The following is a 26,497-nucleotide window of genomic DNA, read 5'->3' as shown; positions in this document are numbered from 1 at the left end:
CCTCTGACCCTGTATCGAGCAGCCAATGTCACACCTCTGCTGGTCTCCATGGACAGAAGATCCCTCTGACCCTGTATGGAGCAGCCAGAGACACACCTCTACTGGTCTCCATGGACAGAAGATCCCTCTGAGCCTGTATGGAGCAGCCAAAGTCACACCTCTGCTGGTCTCCATGGACAGAAGATCCCTCTGACCCTGTATGGAGGAGCCAAAGTCGCACCTCTGCTGGTCTCCATGGACAGAAGATCCCGCTGACCCTGTATGAAGCAGCCAATGTCGCACCTCTGCTGGTCTCCATGGACAGACGATCCCTCTGACCCTGTATGGAGCAGCCAAAGTCGCACCTCTACTGATCCGTATAGACAGAAGATCCCTCTGACCCTGTATGGAGCAGCCAAAGTCGCACCCCTACTGATCCGTATAGACAGAAGATCCCTCTGACCCTGTATGGAGCAGCCAAAGTCGCACCTCTACTGATCCGTATAGACAGAAGATCCCTCTGACCCTGTATGGAGCAGCCAAAGTCACACCTCTGCTGGTCTCCATGGACAGAAGATCCCTCTGACCCTGTATGGAGCAGCCAAAGTCGCACCTCTGCTGGTCTCCATGGACAGAAGATCCCGCTGACCCTGTATGAAGCAGCCAATGTCGCACCTCTGCTGGTCTCCATGGACACACAATCCCTCTGGCCCTGTATGGAGCAGTGAAAGTCACACCTCTGCTGGTCTCCATGGACAGAAGATCCCTCTGACCCTGTATGGAGAAGCCAAAGTTGCACCTCTACTGATCCGTATAGACAGAAGATTCTTCTGACCCTGTAGGGAGCAGCCAAAGTCGCACTTCTGCTGGTCTCCATGGACAGAAGATCCCTCTGACCCTGTATGGAGCAGCCAAAGTCGCACCTCTACTGATCCGTATAGACAGAAGATCCCTCTGACCCTGTATCGAGCAGCCAATGTCACACCTCTGCTGGTCTCCATGGACAGAAGATCCCTCTGACCCTGTATGGAGCAGCCAGAGACACACCTCTACTGGTCTCCATGGACAGAAGATCCCTCTGAGCCTGTATGGAGCAGCCAAAGTCACACCTCTGCTGGTCTCCATGGACAGACGATCCCTCTGACCCTGTATGGAGCAGCCAAAGTCACACCTATGCTGGTCTCCATGGACAGAAGATCCTTCTGACCCTGTATGGAGCAGCCAAAGTCACACCTCTGCTGGTCTCCATGGACAGAAGATCCCTCTGACCCTGTATGGAACAGCCAAAGTCACACCTCTGCTGGTCTCCATGGACAGCAGATCCCGCTGACCCTGAATGGAGCAGCCAAAGTCGCACCTCTGCTGATCTCCATGGACAGAAGATCCCGCTGACCCTATATGGAGCAGCCAAAGTCACACCTCTGCTGGTCTCCATGGACAGAAGATCTCTCTGACCCTGTATGGAGCAGCCAAAGTCGCAACTCTGCTGGTCTCCATGGACAGAAGATCCCTCTGACCCTGTATGGAGCAGCCAAAGTCACACCTCTGCTGGTCTCCATGGACAGAAGATCCCTCTGACCCTGTATGGAGCAGCCAAAGTCGCACCTCTGCTGGTCTCCATGGACAGAAGATCCCGCTGACCCTGTATGAAGCAGCCAATGTCGCACCTCTGCTGGTCTCCATGGACACACAATCCCTCTGGCCCTGTATGGAGCAGTGAAAGTCACACCTCTGCTGGTCTCCATGGACAGAAGATCCCTCTGACCCTGTATGGAGAAGCCAAAGTTGCACCTCTACTGATCCGTATAGACAGAAGATTCTTCTGACCCTGTAGGGAGCAGCCAAAGTCGCACTTCTGCTGGTCTCCATGGACAGAAGATCCCTCTGACCCTGTATGGAGCAGCCAAAGTCGCACCTCTACTGATCCGTATAGACAGAAGATCCCTCTGACCCTGTATCGAGCAGCCAATGTCACACCTCTGCTGGTCTCCATGGACAGAAGATCCCTCTGACCCTGTATGGAGCAGCCAGAGACACACCTCTACTGGTCTCCATGGACAGAAGATCCCTCTGAGCCTGTATGGAGCAGCCAAAGTCACACCTCTGCTGGTCTCCATGGACAGAAGATCCCTCTGACCCTGTATGGAGGAGCCAAAGTCGCACCTCTGCTGGTCTCCATGGACAGAAGATCCCGCTGACCCTGTATGAAGCAGCCAATGTCGCACCTCTGCTGGTCTCCATGGACACACGATCCCTCTGACCCTGTATGGAGCAGCCAAAGTCGCACCTCTACTGATCCGTATAGACAGAAGATCCCTCTGACCCTGTATGGAGCAGCCAAAGTCGCACCCCTACTGATCCGTATAGACAGAAGATCCCTCTGACCCTGTATGGAGCAGCCAAAGTCGCACCTCTACTGATCCGTATAGACAGAAGATCCCTCTGACCCTGTATGGAGCAGCCAAAGTCACACCTCTGCTGGTCTCCATGGACAGAAGATCCCTCTGACCCTGTATGGAGCAGCCAAAGTCGCACCTCTGCTGGTCTCCATGGACAGAAGATCCCGCTGACCCTGTATGAAGCAGCCAATGTCGCACCTCTGCTGGTCTCCATGGACACACAATCCCTCTGGCCCTGTATGGAGCAGTGAAAGTCACACCTCTGCTGGTCTCCATGGACAGAAGATCCCTCTGACCCTGTATGGAGAAGCCAAAGTTGCACCTCTACTGATCCGTATAGACAGAAGATTCTTCTGACCCTGTAGGGAGCAGCCAAAGTCGCACTTCTGCTGGTCTCCATGGACAGAAGATCCCTCTGACCCTGTATGGAGCAGCCAAAGTCGCACCTCTACTGATCCGTATAGACAGAAGATCCCTCTGACCCTGTATCGAGCAGCCAATGTCACACCTCTGCTGGTCTCCATGGACAGAAGATCCCTCTGACCCTGTATGGAGCAGCCAGAGACACAACTCTACTGGTCTCCATGGACAGAAGATCTCTCTGAGCCTGTATGGAGCAGCCAAAGTCACACCTCTGCTGGTCTCCATGGACAGAAGATCCCTCTGACCCTGTATGGAGCAGCCAAAGTCGCACCTCTGCTGGTCTCCATGGACAGAAGATCCCGCTGACCCTGTATGAAGCAGCCAATGTCGCACCTCTGCTGGTCTCCATGGACAGACGATCCCTCTGACCCTGTATGGAGCAGCCAAAGTCGCACCTCTACTGATCCGTATAGACAGAAGATCCCTCTGACCCTGTATGGAGCAGCCAAAGTCACACCTCTGCTGGTCTCCATGGACAGAAGATCCCTCTGACCGTGCATGGAGCAGCCAAATTTACACCTCTGCTGGTCTCCATGAAGAGAAGATCCCTCTGGCCATGTATGGAGCAGTGAAAGTCACACCTCTGCTGGTCTCCATGGACAGAAGCTCCCTCTGACCCTGTATGGAGAAGCCAAAGTTGCACCTCTACTGATCCGTATAGACAGAAGATTCTTCTGACCCTGTATGGAGCAGCCAAAGTCGCACCTCTGCTGGTCTCCATGGACAAAAGATCCCTCTGACCCTGTTTGGAGCAGCCAAAGTCACACCTCTGCTGGTCTCCATGGACAGAAGATCCCTCTGACCCTGTATGGAGCAGCCAAAGTCGCACCTCTACTGATCCGTATAGACAGAAGATCCCTCTGACCCTGTATCGAGCAGCCAATGTCACACCTCTGCTGGTCTCCATGGACAGAAGATCCCTCTGACCCTGTATGGAGCAGCCAGAGACACACCTCTACTGGTCTCCATGGACAGAAGATCCCTCTGAGCCTGTATGGAGCAGCCAAAGTCACACCTCTGCTGGTCTCCATGGACAGAAGATCCCTCTGACACTGTATGGAGCAGCCAAAGTCACACCTATGCTGGTCTCCATGGACAGAAGATCCCTCTGACCCTGTATGGAGATTCCAAAGTCACACCTCTGCTGGTCACCATGGACAGAAGATCCCTCTGACCCTGTATGGAGCAGCCAAAGTCACACCTATGCTGGTCTCCATGGACAGAAGATCCTTCTGACCCTGTATGGAGCAGCCAAAGTCGCACCTCTACTGATCCGTATAGACAGAAGATCCCTCTGACCCTGTATCGAGCAGCCAATGTCACACCTCTGCTGGTCTCCATGGACAGAAGATCCCTCTGACCCTGTATGGAGCAGCCAGAGACACACCTCTACTGGTCTCCATGGACAGAAGATCCCTCTGAGCCTGTATGGAGCAGCCAAAGTCACACCTCTGCTGGTCTCCATGGACAGAAGATCCCTCTGACCCTGTATGGAGGAGCCAAAGTCGCACCTCTGCTGGTCTCCATGGACAGAAGATCCCGCTGACCCTGTATGAAGCAGCCAATGTCGCACCTCTGCTGGTCTCCATGGACAGACGATCCCTCTGACCCTGTATGGAGCAGCCAAAGTCGCACCTCTACTGATCCGTATAGACAGAAGATCCCTCTGACCCTGTATGGAGCAGCCAAAGTCGCACCTCTACTGATCCGTATAGACAGAAGATCCCTCTGACCCTGTATGGAGCAGCCAAAGTCGCACCTCTACTGATCCGTATAGACAGAAGATCCCTCTGACCCTGTATGGAGCAGCCAAAGTAACAAATCTGCTGGTCTCCATGGACAGAAGATCCCTCTGACCCTGTATGGAGCAGCCAAAGTCGCACCTCTGCTGGTCTCCATGGACAGAAGATCCCGCTGACCCTGTATGAAGCAGCCAATGTCGCACCTCTGCTGGTCTCCATGGACACACAATCCCTCTGGCCCTGTATGGAGCAGTGAAAGTCACACCTCTGCTGGTCTCCATGGACAGAAGATCCCTCTGACCCTGTATGGAGAAGCCAAAGTTGCACCTCTACTGATCCGTATAGACAGAAGATTCTTCTGACCCTGTAGGGAGCAGCCAAAGTCGCACTTCTGCTGGTCTCCATGGACAGAAGATCCCTCTGACCCTGTATGGAGCAGCCAAAGTCGCACCTCTACTTATCCGTATAGACAGAAGATCCCTCTGACCCTGTATCGAGCAGCCAATGTCACACCTCTGCTGGTCTCCATGGACAGAAGATCCCTCTGACCCTGTATGGAGCAGCCAGAGACACACCTCTACTGGTCTCCATGGACAGAAGATCTCTCTGAGCCTGTATGGAGCAGCCAAAGTCACACCTCTGCTGGTCTCCATGGACAGAAGATCCCTCTGACCCTGTATGGAGCAGCCAAAGTCACACCTCTGCTGGTCTCCATGGACAGAAGATCCTTCTGACCCTGTATGGAGCAGCCAAAGTCGCACCTCTGCTGGTCTCCATGGACAGAAGATCCCGCTGACCCTGTATGAAGCAGCCAATGTCGCACCTCTGCTGGTCTCCATGGACAGACGATCCCTCTGACCCTGTATGGAGCAGCCAAAGTCGCACCTCTACTGATCCGTATAGACAGAAGATCCCTCTGACCCTGTATGGAGCAGCCAAAGTCACACCTCTGCTGGTCTCCATGGACAGAAGATCCCTCTGACCGTGCATGGAGCAGCCAAATTTACACCTCTGCTGGTCTCCATGAAGAGAATATCCCTCTGGCCCTGTATGGAGCAGTGAAAGTCACACCTCTGCTGGTCTCCATGGACAGAAGCTCCCTCTGACCCTGTATGGAGAAGCCAAAGTTGCACCTCTACTGATCCGTATAGACAGAAGATTCTTCTGACCCTGTATGGAGCAGCCAAAGTCGCACCTCTGCTGGTCTCCATGGACAAAAGATCCCTCTGACCCTGTTTGGAGCAGCCAAAGTCACACCTCTGCTGGTCTCCATGGACAGAAGATCCCTCTGACCCTGTATGGAGCAGCCAAAGTCGCACCTCTACTGATCCGTATAGACAGAAGATCCCTCTGACCCTGTATCGAGCAGCCAATGTCACACCTCTGCTGGTCTCCATGGACAGAAGATCCCTCTGACCCTGTATGGAGCAGCCAGAGACACACCTCTACTGGTCTCCATGGACAGAAGATCCCTCTGAGCCTGTATGGAGCAGCCAAAGTCACACCTCTGCTGGTCTCCATGGACAGAAGATCCCTCTGACCCTGTATGGAGCAGCCAAAGTCACACCTATGCTGGTCTCCATGGACAGAAGATCCCTCTGACCCTGTATGGAGATTCCAAAGTCACACCTCTGCTGGTCACCATGGACAGAAGATCCCTCTGACCCTGTATGGAGCAGCCAAAGTCACACCTATGCTGGTCTCCATGGACAGAAGATCCTTCTGACCCTGTATGGAGCAGCCAAAGTCGCACCTCTACTGATCCGTATAGACAGAAGATCCCTCTGACCCTGTATCGAGCAGCCAATGTCACACCTCTGCTGGTCTCCATGGACAGAAGATCCCTCTGACCCTGTATGGAGCAGCCAGAGACACACCTCTACTGGTCTCCATGGACAGAAGATCCCTCTGAGCCTGTATGGAGCAGCCAAAGTCACACCTCTGCTGGTCTCCATGGACAGAAGATCCCTCTGACCCTGTATGGAGGAGCCAAAGTCGCACCTCTGCTGGTCTCCATGGACAGAAGATCCCGCTGACCCTGTATGAAGCAGCCAATGTCGCACCTCTGCTGGTCTCCATGGACAGACGATCCCTCTGACCCTGTATGGAGCAGCCAAAGTCGCACCTCTACTGATCCGTATAGACAGAAGATCCCTCTGACCCTGTATGGAGCAGCCAAAGTCGCACCTTTACTGATCCGTATAGACAGAAGATCCCTCTGACCCTGTATGGAGCAGCCAAAGTCGCACCTCTACTGATCCGTATAGACAGAAGATCCCTCTGACCCTGTATGGAGCAGCCAAAGTCACAAATCTGCTGGTCTCCATGGACAGAAGATCCCTCTGACCCTGTATGGAGCAGCCAAAGTCGCACCTCTGCTGGTCTCCATGGTCAGAAGATCCCGCTGACCCTGTATGAAGCAGCCAATGTCGCACCTCTGCTGGTCTCCATGGACACACAATCCCTCTGGCCCTCTATGGAGCAGTGAAAGTCACACCTCTGCTGGTCTCCATGGACAGAAGATCCCTCTGACCCTGTATGGAGAAGCCAAAGTTGCACCTCTACTGATCCGTATAGACAGAAGATTCTTCTGACCCTGTAGGGAGCAGCCAAAGTCGCACTTCTGCTGGTCTCCATGGACAGAAGATCCCTCTGACCCTGTATGGAGCAGCCAAAGTCGCACCTCTACTGATCCGTATAGACAGAAGATCCCTCTGACCCTGTATCGAGCAGCCAATGTCACACCTCTGCTGGTCTCCATGGACAGAAGATCCCTCTGACCCTGTATGGAGCAGCCAGAGACACACCTCTACTGGTCTCCATGGACAGAAGATCTCTCTGAGCCTGTATGGAGCAGCCAAAGTCACACCTCTTCTGGTCTCCATGGACAGAAGATCCCTCTGACCCTGTATGGAGCAGCCAAAGTCGCACCTCTGCTGGTCTCCATGGACAGAAGATCCCGCTGACCCTGTATGAAGCAGCCAATGTCGCACCTCTGCTGGTCTCCATGGACAGACGATCCCTCTGACCCTGTATGGAGCAGCCAAAGTCGCACCTCTACTGATCCGTATAGACAGAAGATCCCTCTGACCCTGTATGGAGCAGCCAAAGTCACACCTCTGCTGGTCTCCATGGACAGAAGATCCCTCTGACCGTGCATGGAGCAGCCAAATTTACACCTCTGCTGGTCTCCATGAAGAGAAGATCCCTCTGGCCCTGTATGGAGCAGTGAAAGTCACACCTCTGCTGGTCTCCATGGACAGAAGCTCCCTCTGACCCTGTATGGAGAAGCCAAAGTTGCACCTCTACTGATCCGTATAGACAGAAGATTCTTCTGACCCTGTATGGAGCAGCCAAAGTCGCACCTCTGCTGGTCTCCATAGACAAAAGATCCCTCTGACCCTGTATGGAGCAGCCAAAGTCGCACCTCTACTGATCCGTATAGACAGAAGATCCCTCTGACCCTGTATGGAGCAGCCAAAGTCACAAATCTGCTGGTCTCCATGGACAGAAGATCCCTCTGACCCTGTATGGAGCAGCCAAAGTCGCACCTCTGCTGGTCTCCATGGTCAGAAGATCCCGCTGACCCTGTATGAAGCAGCCAATGTCGCACCTCTGCTGGTCTCCATGGACACACAATCCCTCTGGCCCTGTATGGAGCAGTGAAAGTCACACCTCTGCTGGTCTCCATGGACAGAAGATCCCTCTGACCCTGTATGGAGAAGCCAAAGTTGCACCTCTACTGATCCGTATAGACAGAAGATTCTTCTGACCCTGTAGGGAGCAGCCAAAGTCGCACTTCTGCTGGTCTCCATGGACAGAAGATCCCTCTGACCCTGTATGGAGCAGCCAAAGTCGCACCTCTACTGATCCGTATAGACAGAAGATCCCTCTGACCCTGTATCGAGCAGCCAATGTCACACCTCTGCTGGTCTCCATGGACAGAAGATCCCTCTGACCCTGTATGGAGCAGCCAGAGACACACCTCTACTGGTCTCCATGGACAGAAGATCTCTCTGAGCCTGTATGGAGCAGCCAAAGTCACACCTCTGCTGGTCTCCATGGACAGAAGATCCCTCTGACCCTGTATGGAGCAGCCAAAGTCGCACCTCTGCTGGTCTCCATGGACAGAAGATCCCGCTGACCCTGTATGAAGCAGCCAATGTCGCACCTCTGCTGGTCTCCATGGACAGACGATCCCTCTGACCCTGTATGGAGCAGCCAAAGTCGCACCTCTACTGATCCGTATAGACAGAAGATCCCTCTGACCCTGTATGGAGCAGCCAAAGTCACACCTCTGCTGGTCTCCATGGACAGAAGATCCCTCTGACCGTGCATGGAGCAGCCAAATTTACACCTCTGCTGGTCTCCATGAAGAGAAGATCCCTCTGGCCCTGTATGGAGCAGTGAAAGTCACACCTCTGCTGGTCTCCATGGACAGAAGCTCCCTCTGACCCTGTATGGAGAAGCCAAAGTTGCACCTCTACTGATCCGTATAGACAGAAGATTCTTCTGACCCTGTATGGAGCAGCCAAAGTCGCACCTCTGCTGGTCTCCATAGACAAAAGATCCCTCTGACCCTGTTTGGAGCAGCCAAAGTCACACCTCTGCTGGTCTCCATGGACAGAAGATCCCTCTGACCCTGTTTGGAGCAGCCAAAGTCACACCTCTACTGGTCTCCATGGACAGAAGATCCCTCTGAGCCTGTATGGAGCAGCCAAAGTCACACCTATGCTGGTCTCCATGGACAGAAGATCCCTCTGACCCTGTATGGAGATTCCAAAGTCACACCTCTGCTGGTCACCATGGACAGAAGATCCCTCTGACCCTGTATGGAGCAGCCAAAGTCACACCTATGCTGGTCTCCATGGACAGAAGATCCTTCTGACCCTGTATGGAGCAGCCAAAGTCACACCTCTGCTGGTCTCCATGGACAGAAGATCCCTCTGACCCTGTATGGAGCACCCAAAGTCGCAACTCTGTTGGTCTCCATGGACAGAAGATCCCTCTGACCCTGTATGGAACAGCCAAAGTCACACCTCTGCTGGTCTCCATGGACAGAAGATCCCGCTGACCCTGAATGGAGCAGCCAAAGTCGCACCTCTGCTGATCTCCATGGACAGAAGATCCCGCTGACCCTATATGGAGCAGCCAAAGTCACACCTCTGCTGGTCTCCATGGACAGAAGATCTCTCTGACCCTGTATGGAGCAGCCAAAGTCGCACCTCTGCTGGTCTCCATGGACAGAAGATCCCGCTGACCCTGTATGAAGCAGCCAATGTCGCACCTCTGCTGGTCTCCATGGACACACAATCCCTCTGGCCCTGTATGGAGCAGTGAAAGTCACACCTCTGCTGGTCTCCATGGACAGAAGATCCCTCTGACCCTGTATGGAGAAGCCAAAGTTGCACCTCTACTGATCCGTATAGACAGAAGATTCTTCTGACCCTGTAGGGAGCAGCCAAAGTCGCACTTCTGCTGGTCTCCATGGACAGAAGATCCCTCTGACCCTGTATGGAGCAGCCAAAGTCGCACCTCTACTGATCCGTATAGACAGAAGATCCCTCTGACCCTGTATCGAGCAGCCAATGTCACACCTCTGCTGGTCTCCATGGACAGAAGATCCCTCTGACCCTGTATGGAGCAGCCAGAGACACACCTCTACTGGTCTCCATGGACAGAAGATCCCTCTGAGCCTGTATGGAGCAGCCAAAGTCACACCTCTGCTGGTCTCCATGGACAGAAGATCCCTCTGACCCTGTATGGAGGAGCCAAAGTCGCACCTCTGCTGGTCTCCATGGACAGAAGATCCCGCTGACCCTGTATGAAGCAGCCAATGTCGCACCTCTGCTGGTCTCCATGGACAGACGATCCCTCTGGCCCTGTATGGAGCAGCCAAAGTCGCACCTCTACTGATCCGTATAGACAGAAGATCCCTCTGACCCTGTATGGAGCAGCCAAAGTCGCACCTCTACTGATCCGTATAGACAGAAGATCCCTCTGACCCTGTATGGAGCAGCCAAAGTCACACCTCTGCTGGTCTCCATGGACAGAAGATCCCTCTGACCCTGCATGGAGCAGCCAAATTTACACCTCTGCTGGTCTCCATGAAGAGAAGATCCCTCTGGCCCTGTATGGAGCAGTGAAAGTCACACCTCTGCTGGTCTCCATGGACAGAAGCTCCCTCTGACCCTGTATGGAGAAGCCAAAAATGTACCTCTACTGATCCGTATAGACAGAAGATTCTTCTGACCCTGTATAGAGCAGCCAAAGTCGCACCTCTGCTGGTCTCCATGGACAAAAGATCCCTCTGACCCTGTTTGGAGCAGCCAAAGTCACACCTCTGCTGGTCTCCATGGACAGAAGATCCCTCTGACCCTGTATGGAGCAGCCAAAGTCGCACCTCTACTGATCCGTATAGACAGAAGATCCCTGTGACCCTGTATCGAGCAGCCAATGTCACACCTCTGCTGGTCTCCATGGACAGAAGATCCCTCTGACCCTGTATGGAGCAGCCAGAGACACACCTCTACTGGTCTCCATGGACAGAAGATCCCTCTGAGCCTGTATGGAGCAGCCAAAGTCACACCTCTGCTGGTCTCCATGGACAGAAGATCCCTCTGAACCTGTATGGAGCAGCCAAAGTCACACCTATGCTGGTCTCCATGGACAGAAGATCCCTCTGACCCTGTATGGAGATTCCAAAGTCACACCTCTGCTGGTCACCATGGACAGAAGATCCCTCTGACCCTGTATGGAGCAGCCAAAGTCACACCTATGCTGGTCTCCATGGACAGAAGATCCTTCTGACCCTGTATGGAGCAGCCAAAGTCACACCTCTGCTGGTCTCCATGGACAGAAGATCCCTCTGACCCTGTATGGAGCACCCAAAGTCGCAACTCTGTTGGTCTCCATGGACAGAAGATCCCTCTGACCCTGTATGGAACAGCCAAAGTCACACCTCTGCTGGTCTCCATGGACAGAAGATCCCGCTGACCCTGAATGGAGCAGCCAAAGTCGCACCTCTGCTGATCTCCATGGACAGAAGATCCCGCTGACCCTATATGGAGCAGCCAAAGTCACACCTCTGCTGGTCTCCATGGACAGAAGATCTCTCTGACCCTGTATGGAGCAGCCAAAGTCGCACCTCTGCTGGTCTCCATGGACAGAAGATCCCTCTGACCCTGTATGGAGCAGCCAAAGTCACACCTCTGCTAGTCTCCATGGACAGAAGATCCCTCTGACCCTGTATGGAGCAGCCAAAGTCGCACCTCTGCTGGTCTCCATGGACAGAAGATCCCGCTGACCCTGTATGAAGCAGCCAATGTCGCACCTCTGCTGGTCTCCATGGACACACAATCCCTCTGGCCCTGTATGGAGCAGTGAAAGTCACACCTCTGCTGGTCTCCATGGACAGAAGATCCCTCTGACCCTGTATGGAGAAGCCAAAGTTGCACCTCTACTGATCCGTATAGACAGAAGATTCTTCTGACCCTGTAGGGAGCAGCCAAAGTCTCACTTCTGCTGGTCTCCATGGACAGAAGATCCCTCTGACCCTGTATGGAGCAGCCAAAGTCGCACCTCTACTGATCCGTATAGACAGAAGATCCCTCTGACCCTGTATCGAGCAGCCAATGTCACACCTCTGCTAGTCTCCATGGACAGAAGATCCCTCTGACCCTGTATGGAGCAGCCAGAGACACACCTCTACTGGTCTCCATGGACAGAAGATCCCTCTGAGCCTGTATGGAGCAGCCAAAGTCACACCTCTGCTGGTCTCCATGGACAGAAGATCCCTCTGACCCTGTATGGAGGAGCCAAAGTCGCACCTCTGCTGGTCTCCATGGACAGAAGATCCCGCTGACCCTGTATGAAGCAGCCAATGTCGCACCTCTGCTGGTCTCCATGGACAGACGATCCCTCTGACCCTGTATGGAGCAGCCAAAGTCGCACCTCTACTGATCCGTATAGACAGAAGATCCCTCTGACCCTGTATGGAGCAGCCAAAGTCACACCTCTGCTGGTCTCCATGGACAGAAGATCCCTCTGACCCTGCATGGAGCAGCCAAATTTACACCTCTGCTGGTCTCCATGAAGAGAAGATCCCTCTGGCCCTGTATGGAGCAGTGAAAGTCACACCTCTGCTGGTCTCCATGGACAGAAGCTCCCTCTGACCCTGTATGGAGAAGCCAAAGTTGCACCTCTACTGATCCGTATAGACAGAAGATTCTTCTGACCCTGTATGGAGCAGCCAAAGTCGCACCTCTGCTGGTCTCCATGGACAAAAGATCCCTCTGACCCTGTTTGGAGCAGCCAAAGTCACACCTCTGCTGGTCTCCATGGACAGAAGATCCCTCTGACCCTGTATGGAGCAGCCAAAGTCGCACCTCTACTGATCCGTATAGACAGAAGATCCCTCTGACCCTGTATCGAGCAGCCAATGTCACACCTCTGCTGGTCTCCATGGACAGAAGATCCCTCTGACCCTGTATGGAGCAGCCAGAGACACACCGCTACTGGTCTCCATGGACAGAAGATCCCTCTGAGCCTGTATGGAGCAGCCAAAGTCACACCTCTGCTGGTCTCCATGGACAGAAGATCCCTCTGACCCTGTATGGAGCAGCCAAAGTCACACCTATGCTGGTCTCCATAGACAGAAGATCCCTCTGACCCTGTATGGAGATTCCAAAGTCACACCTCTGCTGGTCAACATGGACAGAAGATCCCTCTGACCCTGTATGGAGCAGCCAAAGTCACACCTCTGCTGATCTCCATGGACAGAAGATCCCGCTGACCCTGTATGGAGCAGCCAAAGTCACACCTCTGCTGGTCTCCATGGACAGAAGATCTCTCTGACCCTGTATGGAGCAGCCAAAGTCGCACCTCTGCTGGTCTCCATGGACAGAAGATCCCTCTGACCCTGTATGGAGCAGCCAAAGTCACACCTCTGCTGGTCTCCATGGACAGAAGATCCCTCTGACCCTGTATGGAGCAGCCAAAGTCGCACCTCTGCTGGTCTCCATGGACAGAAGATCCCGCTGACCCTGTATGAAGCAGCCAATGTCGTACCTCTGCTGGTCTCCATGGACACACAATCCCTCTGGCCCTGTATGGAGCAGTGAAAGTCACACCTCTGCTGGTCTCCATGGACAGAAGATCCCTCTGACCCTGTATGGAGAAGCCAAAGTTGCACCTCTACTGATCCGTATAGACAGAAGATTCTTCTGACCCTGTAGGGAGCAGCCAAAGTCGCACTTCTGCTGGTCTCCATGGACAGAAGATCCCTCTGACCCTGTATGGAGCAGCCAAAGTCGCACCTCTACTGATCCGTATAGACAGAAGATCCCTCTGACCCTGTATGGAGCAGCCAATGTCACACCTCTGCTGGTCTCCATGGACAGAAGATCCCTCTGACCCTGTATGGAGCAGCCAGAGACACAACTCTACTGGTCTCCATGGACAGAAGATCCCTCTGAGCCTGTATGGAGCAGCCAAAGTCACACCTCTGCTGGTCTCCATGGACAGAAGATCCCTATGACCCTGTATGGAGCAGCCAAAGTCGCACCTCTGCTGGTCTCCATGGACAGAAGATCCCGCTGACCCTGTATGAAGCAGCCAATGTCGCACCTCTGCTGGTCTCCATGGACAGACGATCCCTCTGACCCTGTATGGAGCAGCCAAAGTCGCACCTCTACTGATCCGTATAGACAGAAGTTCCCTCTGACCCTGTATGGAGCAGCCAAAGTCACACCTCTGCTGGTCTCCATGGACAGAAGATCCCTCTGACCCTGCATGGAGCAGCCAAATTTACACCTCCGCTGGTCTCCATGAAGAGAAGATCCCTCTGGCCCTGTATGGAGCAGTGAAAGTCACACCTCTGCTGGTCTCCATGGACAGAAGCTCCCTCTGACCCTGTATGGAGAAGCCAAAGTTGCACCTCTACTGATCCGTATAGACAGAAGATTCTTCTGACCCTGTATGGAGCAGCCAAAGTCGCACCTCTGCTGGTCTCCATGGACAAAAGATCCCTCTGACCCTGTTTGGAGCAGCCAAAGTCACACCTCTGCTGGTCTCCATGGACAGAAGATCCCTCTGACCCTGTATGGAGCAGCCAAAGTCGCACCTCTACTGATCCGTATAGACAGAAGATCCCTCTGACCCTGTATCGAGCAGCCAATGTCACACCTCTGCTGGTCTCCATGGACAGAAGATCCCTCTGACCCTGTATGGAGCAGCCAGAGACACACCTCTACTGGTCTCCATGGACAGAAGATCCCTCTGAGCCTGTATGGAGCAGCCAAAGTCACACCTCTGCTGGTCTCCATGGACAGAAGATCCCTCTGACCCTGTATGGAGCAGCCAAAGTCACACCTCTGCTGGTCTCCATGGACAGAAGATCCCGCAGACCCTGAATGGAGCAGCCAAAGTCGCACCTCTGCTGATCTCCATGGACAGAAGATCCCGCTGACCCTGTATGGAGCAGCCAAAGTCGCACCTCTGCTGGTCTCCATGGACAGAAGATCCTTCTGACCCTGTATGGAGCAGCCAAAGTCACACCTCTGCTGGTCTCCATGGACAGAAGATCCCTCTGACCCTGTATGGAGCCCCCAAAGTCGCAACTCTGTTGGTCTCCATGGACAGAAGATCCCTCTGACCCTGTATGGAACAGCCAAAGTCACACCTCTGCTGGTCTCCATGGACAGAAGATCCCGCTGACCCTGAATGGAGCAGCCAAAGTCACACCTCTGCTGGTCTCCATGGACAGAAGATCTCTCTGACCCTGTATGGAGCAGCCAAAGTCGCACCTCTGCTGGTCTCCATGGACAGAAGATCCCTCTGACCCTGTATGGAGCAGCCAAAGTCACACCTATGCTGGTCTCCATGGACAGAAGATCCTTCTGACCCTGTATGGAGCAGCCAAAGTCACACCTCTGCTGGTCTCCATGGACAGAAGATCCCTCTGACCCTGTCTGGAGCAGCCAAAGTCATGCCTCTGCTGGTCTCCATGGACAGAAGATCCCTCTGACCCTGTATGGAGCAGCCAAACTCGCACCTCTGCTGGTCTCCATGGACAGAAGATCCCGCTGACCCTGTATGGAGCAGCCAATGTCGCACCTCTGCTGGTCTCCATGGACAGAAGATCCCCCTGACCCTGTATGGAGCAGCCACAGTCACACCTCTGCTGGTCTCCATGGACAGAAGATCCCTCTGACTCTGTATGGAGCAGCCAAAGTCACGCCTCTGCCGGTCTCCATGGACAGAAGATCCCTCTGACCCTGTATGGAGAAGCCAAAATGACGCCTCTGCTGGTCTCCATGGACAGAAGATCCCTCTGACCCTTATGGAGCAGCCAAAGTCACACCTCTGCTGGTCTCTGTGAGAAGTTGGCCTGATGTATGATGTCACTAGTTATAGTGTACACCTTATATCAGTCCAAATACCCTTATGGTGATTGGTTGTAAAGTCAACCTTATAGACCAGCTATCCTAGTGGTAGCATGGACAAGAGCAGTCTTAGGCTAAACTCTGAATGGCATGTGAAGCCAGCTGTGATACCATATATAATCCCTTGAATACCAAATGAAAGGACACCACAACAGATATATATATAAAATAAAGTGTATTTATTCTAAGCAAACCCTCAGCACTCTTTATGAGTTTAGAGGTAAGTACAACACAGTCTTATTAATGCATACAGTAAGTCACACAGGTAAGTAATACAGTTAGGCCCTAGGGGCCACGCAAACCATATACTAAATAAGTGGTATAAGAACCACTGTCACGGAAATAGAATAGGCCTAGGCCTAGGGAATCGCTGGGGCTACACTACACTAGCGTTAGTTAGGGAGTGGGAGGCCCACGGGATTCGTGTGCAGAGTGGAAACACTCACGCGTAATGCGTAAAAGTCAATAGCAATGTTACAGTTTAGAAATAGATAGATTTAGGACACTTCCGGAGTAGCTAGGAAGTTGAGACTTGAAAACTAGACACTAGGATAGTCACTATCCTGATGAGCACCGGAGTACCCAAGTTACCTAGCCCACAGGCTGCGGGTGCATAGGGGTGAAGATGCGTCGTTTTCGTCGTCGACTCCTATGGATGCCTGAAGAAAGATGCTGACAGGCAGTCAGGGGAGAGTGTCCGGTGGATCCCAAGGCTGGGATCACGAAGAGAAGAAACCTGCAAGCAGAGGGGACAGAGTCAAGGTCACTAGCCAGTGACCACGTGGAACCAGGAAGGAACCAGGCGATGTCGTGAAGAGTTGCAGGTGAAGGTGAAGCTTGTCGCTGCAGCCAGGAGGACCAGGAAGCGTCGAGGACGACCAGGACCAGGAGGCGAGCTGTCCCACGAAGGCTCTTGCTGTCGGCGGCGTCGAAGTTGGACTAGGACTCACCCAGCCTTGGCAAGCGGAACCCACGAAGAACAAGGGACTTGCTTCTGGTGCAGACCAGGAAGGTCTGGGGTGCTTCTTCTTTGCAGAGAAGCGGGAGCCAGTCTGGAGGAGCCAAACCAGCGCAGAAGATTTCAGGGAGCGTCGTCACAAAGGCCACTAGCCAGCGGGCAAGCAACCGGACAGACGCGGCAAGCAGGAAAATGCTGAAGGGCCCCACGCAGGACTCGTGGAGTGTGGGGGGCTGGTCTTCGGTGCAGATGGTGCTTGGGGTTGGGGCTTCTCAATCCCCGGTGCACAACTTCGAGGGTACCTCAGAAGCTGCGCTGTAAGTTACTAGCCACTTTTCCCAGGTAGCCGGTCCCACGTCGCTCGTCGCCTCCACGGATCTCAGCTCTGCTGCAGATGTGGATGAGGGTCGGAGAAGTCTGGAAATCAAGGCTCTGGTCGGGCTCTGCAGTCGGTTCCTCGTCGAACGTTTCACAAAGCAAAGGGTAGTCACTTGATGGTGCCTGTTTGCACAGGGTAGCCACTCCTTGGCTACAAGGGAGATTCTTCAGTCTTCTTCTTTCGTCGAATGTCGAAGGTCCAGAGTTTCTGTTCAGTTTTGCAGGTTCAGGATAATCTAAAGTCTTGAGGCCCAACTCCCACTCTTATACTAATCTGGGGGGCTGGGATACCTGCTAGGTCACGCCTTATGGGTGGGACCTGGGAGGGGGTGGTTACACCCACTTCCCTTTGTCCAGTTTCGCGCCAGAGCTGGGGCTGGAGTGCCCCAGCGCCGGTTTGAACTGGACTATGCAAGGAACACCTTGTGTGCCCCAGGCATGTCTCATTCCTTTCAGCCCACCCTGCCCCAATACACTAAAGGCTGTCTGGGGAGGTGCTAGCACCTCCCCAAGCAGGAAACCTATTGTCCAGGCCTCCCTGGCTGGGATCACTCCCAGCAGCAGGAGGTCAGACTTGTGTCTGTGGCAGCAGCATCCATTTTGTGATGCTGAGGCTTTGGTTAGAGATAAACAGCAAAGTAGGATTTTAACATGTCTCTCCCTCTAGAAGGGAGGAATAATATCCTCATCACCAGAAATGGTATGGGGGTATTATTCCAAAGTGTTAGACACCTTACACGACATGTTTTGATAAAGCCAAACCATAGTTACCATAACCGTTTAAGATTATAAGGTACTTTAAGAGTATATGGTAGGCTATATCATAGAACAGCTATAAGGACATGGTTCCGAAAGCTGCAGACAGGCTCAGCTCATGCTAGAGCACCATCTCACATGTTACCAAGCACTCTGCCTCCAGGATTGTTAAGGCCTGCCATAGGAGTGACTGATAGGTACACATGTGTCTATATATAAGGGCAGATATAGGCATACTATATCTAAGCAAGGGGTGATTACACGACCTTGCCCCAGCTGAGTGATCAGCCAGTTGTGTCTGATTGGAAGGCCAGACCAGGGGTGGCATAATACATGCTGCAGCCCCTGGGAGGCCTAGGGCACACCTATGCCCTGGGTACCTAGGGTACACTATACAGGGTCCAATAAGGTGATCCTTACCCATTGATTATGTACCTAGGGTACATGGAGTCCATTTTACAGAGAGAGCAGACAGCCTGAGACCCTGAATGGCAGGATCTCAGGCCAACTAAGTCGAAAAACCAGCTAGGCACTAGGCAAAAAGTTGGGGGTAACCATAGTCAGATATCCACCTTCCTACACAACCCCCCCCCAAACGAAAGGAGATAAGGCTGGCCTTGACAAGGTAAGCCTCTATTGCCTGAGTGGCCATATAAGGAAGAACCAGCACTGGCATGGTTACCCCCTGTCTCATGGTCCACTAAGCAATCCCTCATCCTAAAGATATGATAGGGTCTCCACCATAGGGAATCTCTACCTTTGGTGTGTCTTTGCAAAGTAAAAGGCTGGTGTTGAGAGGGAGTACTGAAGTGAGTGTCCTCAAAGTGAGGCCTCAGCTTCCTCCAATCATCCTCCACCATGGATGCCTTTCTTTCTCTAACTGAGTTGCACTGTGCTCTCAGGGTCAGCCTCTGGCTACCTAAAGCTGGAGGCTGGGTCCCTTTTGTGGGCTTACTGGAGGGACAGGTCAGGTTTGGGGCCCTAAGGTCCCATGTTTGCCTGTGCCCAACAGAATCCCTCTGGGGGAGGTCCCTAACTACCTGTGAAGGGGATCCCTCAGGAATGTTTTTACCCATCACCTGGCTAGGGCTACTAGCCAGGCAATCCTCATTCTTTTGATGGGGGGGTTCTTGTGGACAGGGGCCCTCTTGGGGTCCACTGGCCTCCCTGACCTCTGCAGCCCTGGGCTGACTGAGGCAGGGTAGAGAGAGGCAGGCTACCTGCACCAGACTGGGTCCCACCTTGGAAGGGGCCACTGACATCAGAGGCTCTGCCAGGCCAGGCCTGACTACCTCTGGGGCAGTTCCTTCACAAGGGGTGAGGTCAGATCCCTGAGGAGGCTGACCTTTTCCTAATGTCTGGGGGGAGGGAGACTTTTCTTCCTCCCCACTACTCTCTGTTTGTGTGGAGTGATCCATAGTTTCAGGCTTCACTACACCTATATCAGTCTGAGTATGGGCTGAGACCATTACAGCCTTGCCAACCTTTTCAGGAAGGCACTCAGTTTGTGTTTGAGCTGTGACTGTCACAGCTCTGCCAATTTCTACAGGGAAGTCTGTCTGTGCCTGGGCTGTGGCTACCACTGCCCTTCCAACCTTTTCAGGGAGGAAAGCTACTTGGACAGGGGTTGTGACTGGCACAACCCCACTACCCTTTTTGGAAAGGCCTACCATTTTAGAATGGGTGTCTTGTTCAACTCCAGCCCAAGCTGAGAGTTCTAAGTCATTCCCCAGCAAGCAGTCCACAGGCAAGGTTGGAGACACTGCCACCCTTTTAGGGCCAGTGACACCTCCCCAGCTGAGACATACCTCTGCCATGGGATGACTGTTCTGTTTGCCATCAATGTTAGTTACCTGGTATGAGAAACCAGGCAAAAGCTGCTCAGAGGGAACTAGCCTATGGGCCACCATAGTGATGCTAGCTCCAGTGTCTCTGTAGGCCTCAGCTTTTCTACCATTGATGTAGGGTTCCTGTCTGTACCTACCCAAAGTGTTGGGACAGGCAGTGAAGTTGGCAAACCCCATGCCACCATCACAGACAAGAGTAGCTGCTGCAGGGGAATTGGCTAAGCCAGGATCCCCCTGTGTTCCCCAAGAAAACCCAACCAAATTTTTGGGGGCACTCCCACCACCTGGGGGATTACTGCTGACAGTAATAGGTGGTGTTACAGGAGTAGTTGGAGGAACAGTTTTGTTTTTAGCCTGTGGACAACTGCTGTCAGTTTTCCAATGCCCAGGTGTTTTACACACATGGCAGTAAGGCTTTTTAACTGTGGAAGAGGAGGGAGCTTGGGACCCACCACCCTGTGTGGAGTTTTGGGGCCCTGAGGAAGATTTCTCTTTTGCTTTATCCCCACCCTTCTCTTGAGGCTTGGTGGTATCTTTCTTTTGGTCACCACCCTGATTTTTAGGCCTAATCCTGGTCCTGACCCATTTATCTGCCCTCTTTCCCAATTCTTGGGGAGAGGTCAAATCTGAGTCTACCAGGTGTTGATGGAGAAGCTGGTTCTGACAATTACTAAGGATCTGCTCCCTCATAATCAAGTTGTACAATCCTGTATAGTCCTGCACCTTGCTGCCAGTCAACCAACCTTCCAAAGCCTTAGTGGCACAATCCACAAAATCAGACCAGTCCTGTGTCTGTGTCTTCTGGGTGTCTCTGAACAACAACCTATATTGCTCAGTGGTTAAGCCAAACCCATCTATCAGAGCACTCTTCAGGACTTTGTAATTGTTTGCATCCTCATCACTGACTGTGAGGAGCTTGTCTCTACCTTTATCAGAAAAGGAGAGCCACAAGATAGCTGCCCACTGACTTTGGGGTACCTGCTGTACTTTGCAGGCCCTCTCCAAAGCAGTCATCCATTTGTGGATGTCATCCCCATTCTGATATGGGGGGACTATCTTGCTTAGGTTTCTATGGTCATAAGACTTATCCCTATCTCTAGGAATGTTGCTGCCACCAGTGGGTTCTGACCCACACAATTTTTGCTCTCTAGCCAGAGCAAGCTTCTCTTTGGCAAGGGCAATTTCTTCCCTCTGAATCCTCAGATTAGCTTCCCTCATTCTGGCTTTATGCTCCTTTCTCTCAGGTGAACTCATTCCCCTGTGAGAGGAAACATTAGAGATGCTAGAAACATGGGAGTGGATGGATTCCACTGAAGGGGATCTGTCCCTCCTGTTTCTCTGTGAAAACCTACTTGGGGGTCTGTATGGGGGGACCCCATGCAAACTCCCATGTAAGCTTAGGTTAGCCTGGCTAAGTCTCCTTACTTGGCCCTGGCTGTCTACCTCCCCATCTGAAGGCCCATCTGACTCCTCTGTGGTGGGTAGACCCCTATCTACAGCTATGGCACCATCCCTGGCAGCTCTTTCAGCATCATAGGCCTCCAGAAGCTCCACTAGCTGTCTAAGGGTAGGGTTTGCACCCTGTTTTATTCCTCTGGAGGTACACAAGTGTCTCATCTCCTGGAATGTGAATGCATCATACCTAGAGGGAACCTGTCTAGGATTCTCCTCTCCTGAGGGAGCATCAGTGTGATCTCCATCCAGGGGCATGATTCTAGTGAGGGTGTGGTGTGTGCACCTACCTACACTAGTTGTTTCTACTAAACCTCTCTAGTAGTTGTAGTCAGGGTGTGTTACTCCCTTCAACCTACAACCACTAAGTCCAGTAGGACTTAAGTATACTAAACTATGTTATATGTACCTAGACAATATCTGTGTGATCTTCCAATTTAGTATCTCAAGATTATAATGGTATTACAACAGCAAGCTCAGATCCCAACCGCTGCTCACCAATGTGAGAAGTTGGCCTGATGTATGATGTCACTAGTTATAGTGTACACCTTATATCAGTCCAAATACCCTTATGGTGATTGGTTGTAAAGTCAACCTTATAGACCAGCTATCCTAGTGGTAGCATGGACAAGAGCAGTCTTAGGCTAAACTCTGAATGGCATGTGAAGCCAGCTGTGATACCATATATAATCCCTTGAATACCAAATGAAAGGACACCACAACAGATATATATATAAAATAAAGTGTATTTATTCTAAGCAAACCCTCAGCACTCTTTATGAGTTTAGAGGTAAGTACAACACAGTCTTATTAATGCATACAGTAAGTCACACAGGTAAGTAATACAGTTAGGCCCTAGGGGCCACGCAAACCATATACTAAATAAGTGGTATAAGAACCACTGTCACGGAAATAGAATAGGCCTAGGCCTAGGGAATCGCTGGGGCTACACTACACTAGCGTTAGTTAGGGAGTGGGAGGCCCACGGGATTCGTGTGCAGAGTGGAAACACTCACGCGTAATGCGTAAAAGTCAATAGCAATGTTACAGTTTAGAAATAGATAGATTTAGGACACTTCCGGAGTAGCTAGGAAGTTGAGACTTGAAAACTAGACACTAGGATAGTCACTATCCTGATGAGCACCGGAGTACCCAAGTTACCTAGCCCACAGGCTGCGGGTGCATAGGGGTGAAGATGCGTCGTTTTCGTCGTCGACTCCTATGGATGCCTGAAGAAAGATGCTGACAGGCAGTCAGGGGAGAGTGTCCGGTGGATCCCAAGGCTGGGATCACGAAGAGAAGAAACCTGCAAGCAGAGGGGACAGAGTCAAGGTCACTAGCCAGTGACCACGTGGAACCAGGAAGGAACCAGGCGATGTCGTGAAGAGTTGCAGGTGAAGGTGAAGCTTGTCGCTGCAGCCAGGAGGACCAGGAAGCGTCGAGGACGACCAGGACCAGGAGGCGAGCTGTCCCACGAAGGCTCTTGCTGTCGGCGGCGTCGAAGTTGGACTAGGACTCACCCAGCCTTGGCAAGCGGAACCCACGAAGAACAAGGGACTTGCTTCTGGTGCAGACCAGGAAGGTCTGGGGTGCTTCTTCTTTGCAGAGAAGCGGGAGCCAGTCTGGAGGAGCCAAACCAGCGCAGAAGATTTCAGGGAGCGTCGTCACAAAGGCCACTAGCCAGCGGGCAAGCAACCGGACAGACGCGGCAAGCAGGAAAATGCTGAAGGGCCCCACGCAGGACTCGTGGAGTGTGGGGGGCTGGTCTTCGGTGCAGATGGTGCTTGGGGTTGGGGCTTCTCAATCCCCGGTGCACAACTTCGAGGGTACCTCAGAAGCTGCGCTGTAAGTTACTAGCCACTTTTCCCAGGTAGCCGGTCCCACGTCGCTCGTCGCCTCCACGGATCTCAGCTCTGCTGCAGATGTGGATGAGGGTCGGAGAAGTCTGGAAATCAAGGCTCTGGTCGGGCTCTGCAGTCGGTTCCTCGTCGAACGTTTCACAAAGCAAAGGGTAGTCACTTGATGGTGCCTGTTTGCACAGGGTAGCCACTCCTTGGCTACAAGGGAGATTCTTCAGTCTTCTTCTTTCGTCGAATGTCGAAGGTCCAGAGTTTCTGTTCAGTTTTGCAGGTTCAGGATAATCTAAAGTCTTGAGGCCCAACTCCCACTCTTATACTAATCTGGGGGGCTGGGATACCTGCTAGGTCACGCCTTATGGGTGGGACCTGGGAGGGGGTGGTTACACCCACTTCCCTTTGTCCAGTTTCGCGCCAGAGCTGGGGCTGGAGTGCCCCAGCGCCGGTTTGAACTGGACTATGCAAGGAACACCTTGTGTGCCCCAGGCATGTCTCATTCCTTTCAGCCCACCCTGCCCCAATACACTAAAGGCTGTCTGGGGAGGTGCTAGCACCTCCCCAAGCAGGAAACCTATTGTCCAGGCCTCCCTGGCTGGGATCACTCCCAGCAGCAGGAGGTCAGACTTGTGTCTGTGGCAGCAGCATCCATTTTGTGATGCTGAGGCTTTGGTTAGAGATAAACAGCAAAGTAGGATTTTAACATGTCTCTCCCTCTAGAAGGGAGGAATAATATCCTCATCACCAGAAATGGTATGGGGGTATTATTCCAAAGTGTTAGACACCTTACACGACATGTTTTGATAAAGCCAAACCATAGTTACCATAACCGTTTAAGATTATAAGGTACTTTAAGAGTATATGGTAGGCTATATCATAGAACAGCTATAAGGACATGGTTCCGAAAGCTGCAGACAGGCTCAGCTCATGCTAGAGCACCATCTCACATGTTACCAAGCACTCTGCCTCCAGGATTGTTAAGGCCTGCCATAGGAGTGACTGATAGGTACACATGTGTCTATATATAAGGGCAGATATAGGCATACTATATCTAAGCAAGGGGTGATTACACGACCTTGCCCCAGCTGAGTGATCAGCCAGTTGTGTCTGATTGGAAGGCCAGACCAGGGGTGGCATAATACATGCTGCAGCCCCTGGGAGGCCTAGGGCACACCTATGCCCTGGGTACCTAGGGTACACTATACAGGGTCCAATAAGGTGATCCTTACCCATTGATTATGTACCTAGGGTACATGGAGTCCATTTTACAGAGAGAGCAGACAGCCTGAGACCCTGAATGGCAGGATCTCAGGCCAACTAAGTCGAAAAACCAGCTAGGCACTAGGCAAAAAGTTGGGGGTAACCATAGTCAGATATCCACCTTCCTACAGTCTCCATGGACAGAAGATCCCTCTGACCCTGTATGGAGCAGCCAAAGTCACGCCTCTGCTGGTCTCCATGGACAGAAGATCCCTCTGACCCTGTATGGAGCAGCCAAAGTCATGCCTCTGCTGGTCTCCATGGACAGAAGATCTCTCTGACCCTGTATGGAGCAGCCAAAGTCGCACCTCTGCTGGTCTCCATGGACAGAAGATCCCTCTGACCCTGTATGGAGCAGCCAAAGTCACACCTATGCTGGTCTCCATGGACAGAAGATCCCGCTGACCCTGAATGGAGCAGCCAAAGTCGCACCTCTGCTGATCTCCATGGACAGAAGATCCTGCTGACCCTGTATGGAGCAGCCAAAGTCACACCTCTGCTGGTCTCCATGGACAGAAGATCTCTCTGACCCTGTATGGAGCAGCCAAAGTCGCACCTCTGCTGGTCTCCATGGACAGAAGATCCCTCTGACCCTGTATGGAGCAGCCAAAGTCACACCTATGCTGGTCTCCATGGACAGAAGATCCTTCTGACCCTGTATGGAGCAGCCAAAGTCACACCTCTTCTGGTCTCCATGGACAGAAGATCCCTCTGACCCTGTATGGAGCAGCCAAAGTCGCACCTCTACTGATCCGTATAGACAGAAGATCCCTCTGACCCTGTATGGAGCAGCCAAAGCCGCACTTCTGCTGGTCTCCATGGACAGAAGATCCCTCTGACCCTGTATGGAGCAGCCAAAGTCGCACCTCTGCTGGTCTCCATGGACAGAAGATCCCGCTGACCCTGTATGGAGCAGCCAATGTCGCACCTCTGCTGGTCTCCATGGACAGACGATCCCTCTGACCCTGTATGGAGCAGCCAAAGTCGCACCTCTACTGATCCGTATAGACAGAAGATCCCTCTGACCCTGTATGAAGCAGCCAAAGTTGCACCTCTGCTGGTCTCCATGGACAGAAGATCCCTCTGACCCTGTTTGGAGCAGCCAAAGTCACACCTCTGCTGGTCTCCATGGACAGAAGATCCCTCTGACCCTGTATGGAGCAGCCAAAGTTGCACCTCTACTGATCCATATAGACAGAAGATCCCTCTGACCCTGTATGGAGCAGCCAAAGCCGCACTTCTGCTGGTCTCCATGGACAGAAGATCCCTCTGACCCTGTATGGAGCAGCCAAAGTCGCACCTCTGCTGGTCTCCATGGACAGAAGAACTCTCTGCCCTTCTAGAGACCGGCCAAAGTCACACCTCTGCTGGTCTCCATGGACAGAAGATCCCTTTGAACCTGTATGGAGCAGCCGAAGTCGCACCTCTACTGATCCGTATAGACAGAAGATCCCTCTGCCCTTGTAGGGACCGGCCAAAGTCACACCTCTGCTGGTCTCCATGGACAGAAGATCCCTCTGCCCTTGTAGGGACCGGCCAAAGCCACACCTCTGCTTTTCTCCATGGACAGAAGATCCCTCTGCCCTTGTAGGGACCGGCCAAAGTCACACCTCTGCTGGTCTACATGGACAGAAGATCCCTCTGCCCTTGTAGGGAACGGCCTAAGTCACACCTCTGTTGGTCTCCATTGCCAGAAGATCCCTCTGCCCTTGTAGGGACCGGCCAAAGTCACACCTCTGCTGGTCTCCATTGCCAGAAGAGCCATCTGTCCCTTATGGAGCAGCCAAAGTCACACCTCTGCTGGTCTCCATTGCCAGAAGAGCCATCTGTCCCTTATGGACCAGTAAAAGTCACACCTCTGCTGGTCTCCATTGCCAGAAGAGCCATCTGGCCCTTATGGAGCAGCCACAGTCACACCTCTGCTGGTCTCCATAACCAGAAGATCCCTCTGACCCTGTTTGGACCAGCCAAAGTCATACCTCTGCTGGTCTCCATTGCCAGAAGAT

This window comes from Triturus cristatus, chromosome 1_1 (genome assembly GCF_964204655.1).
Source record: "Triturus cristatus chromosome 1_1, aTriCri1.1, whole genome shotgun sequence".
Taxonomy (NCBI): Eukaryota; Metazoa; Chordata; class Amphibia; order Caudata; family Salamandridae; genus Triturus; species Triturus cristatus.
The sequence above is the reverse complement of the archived record's forward strand: the minus strand, read 5'-3'. Positions refer to the sequence as shown.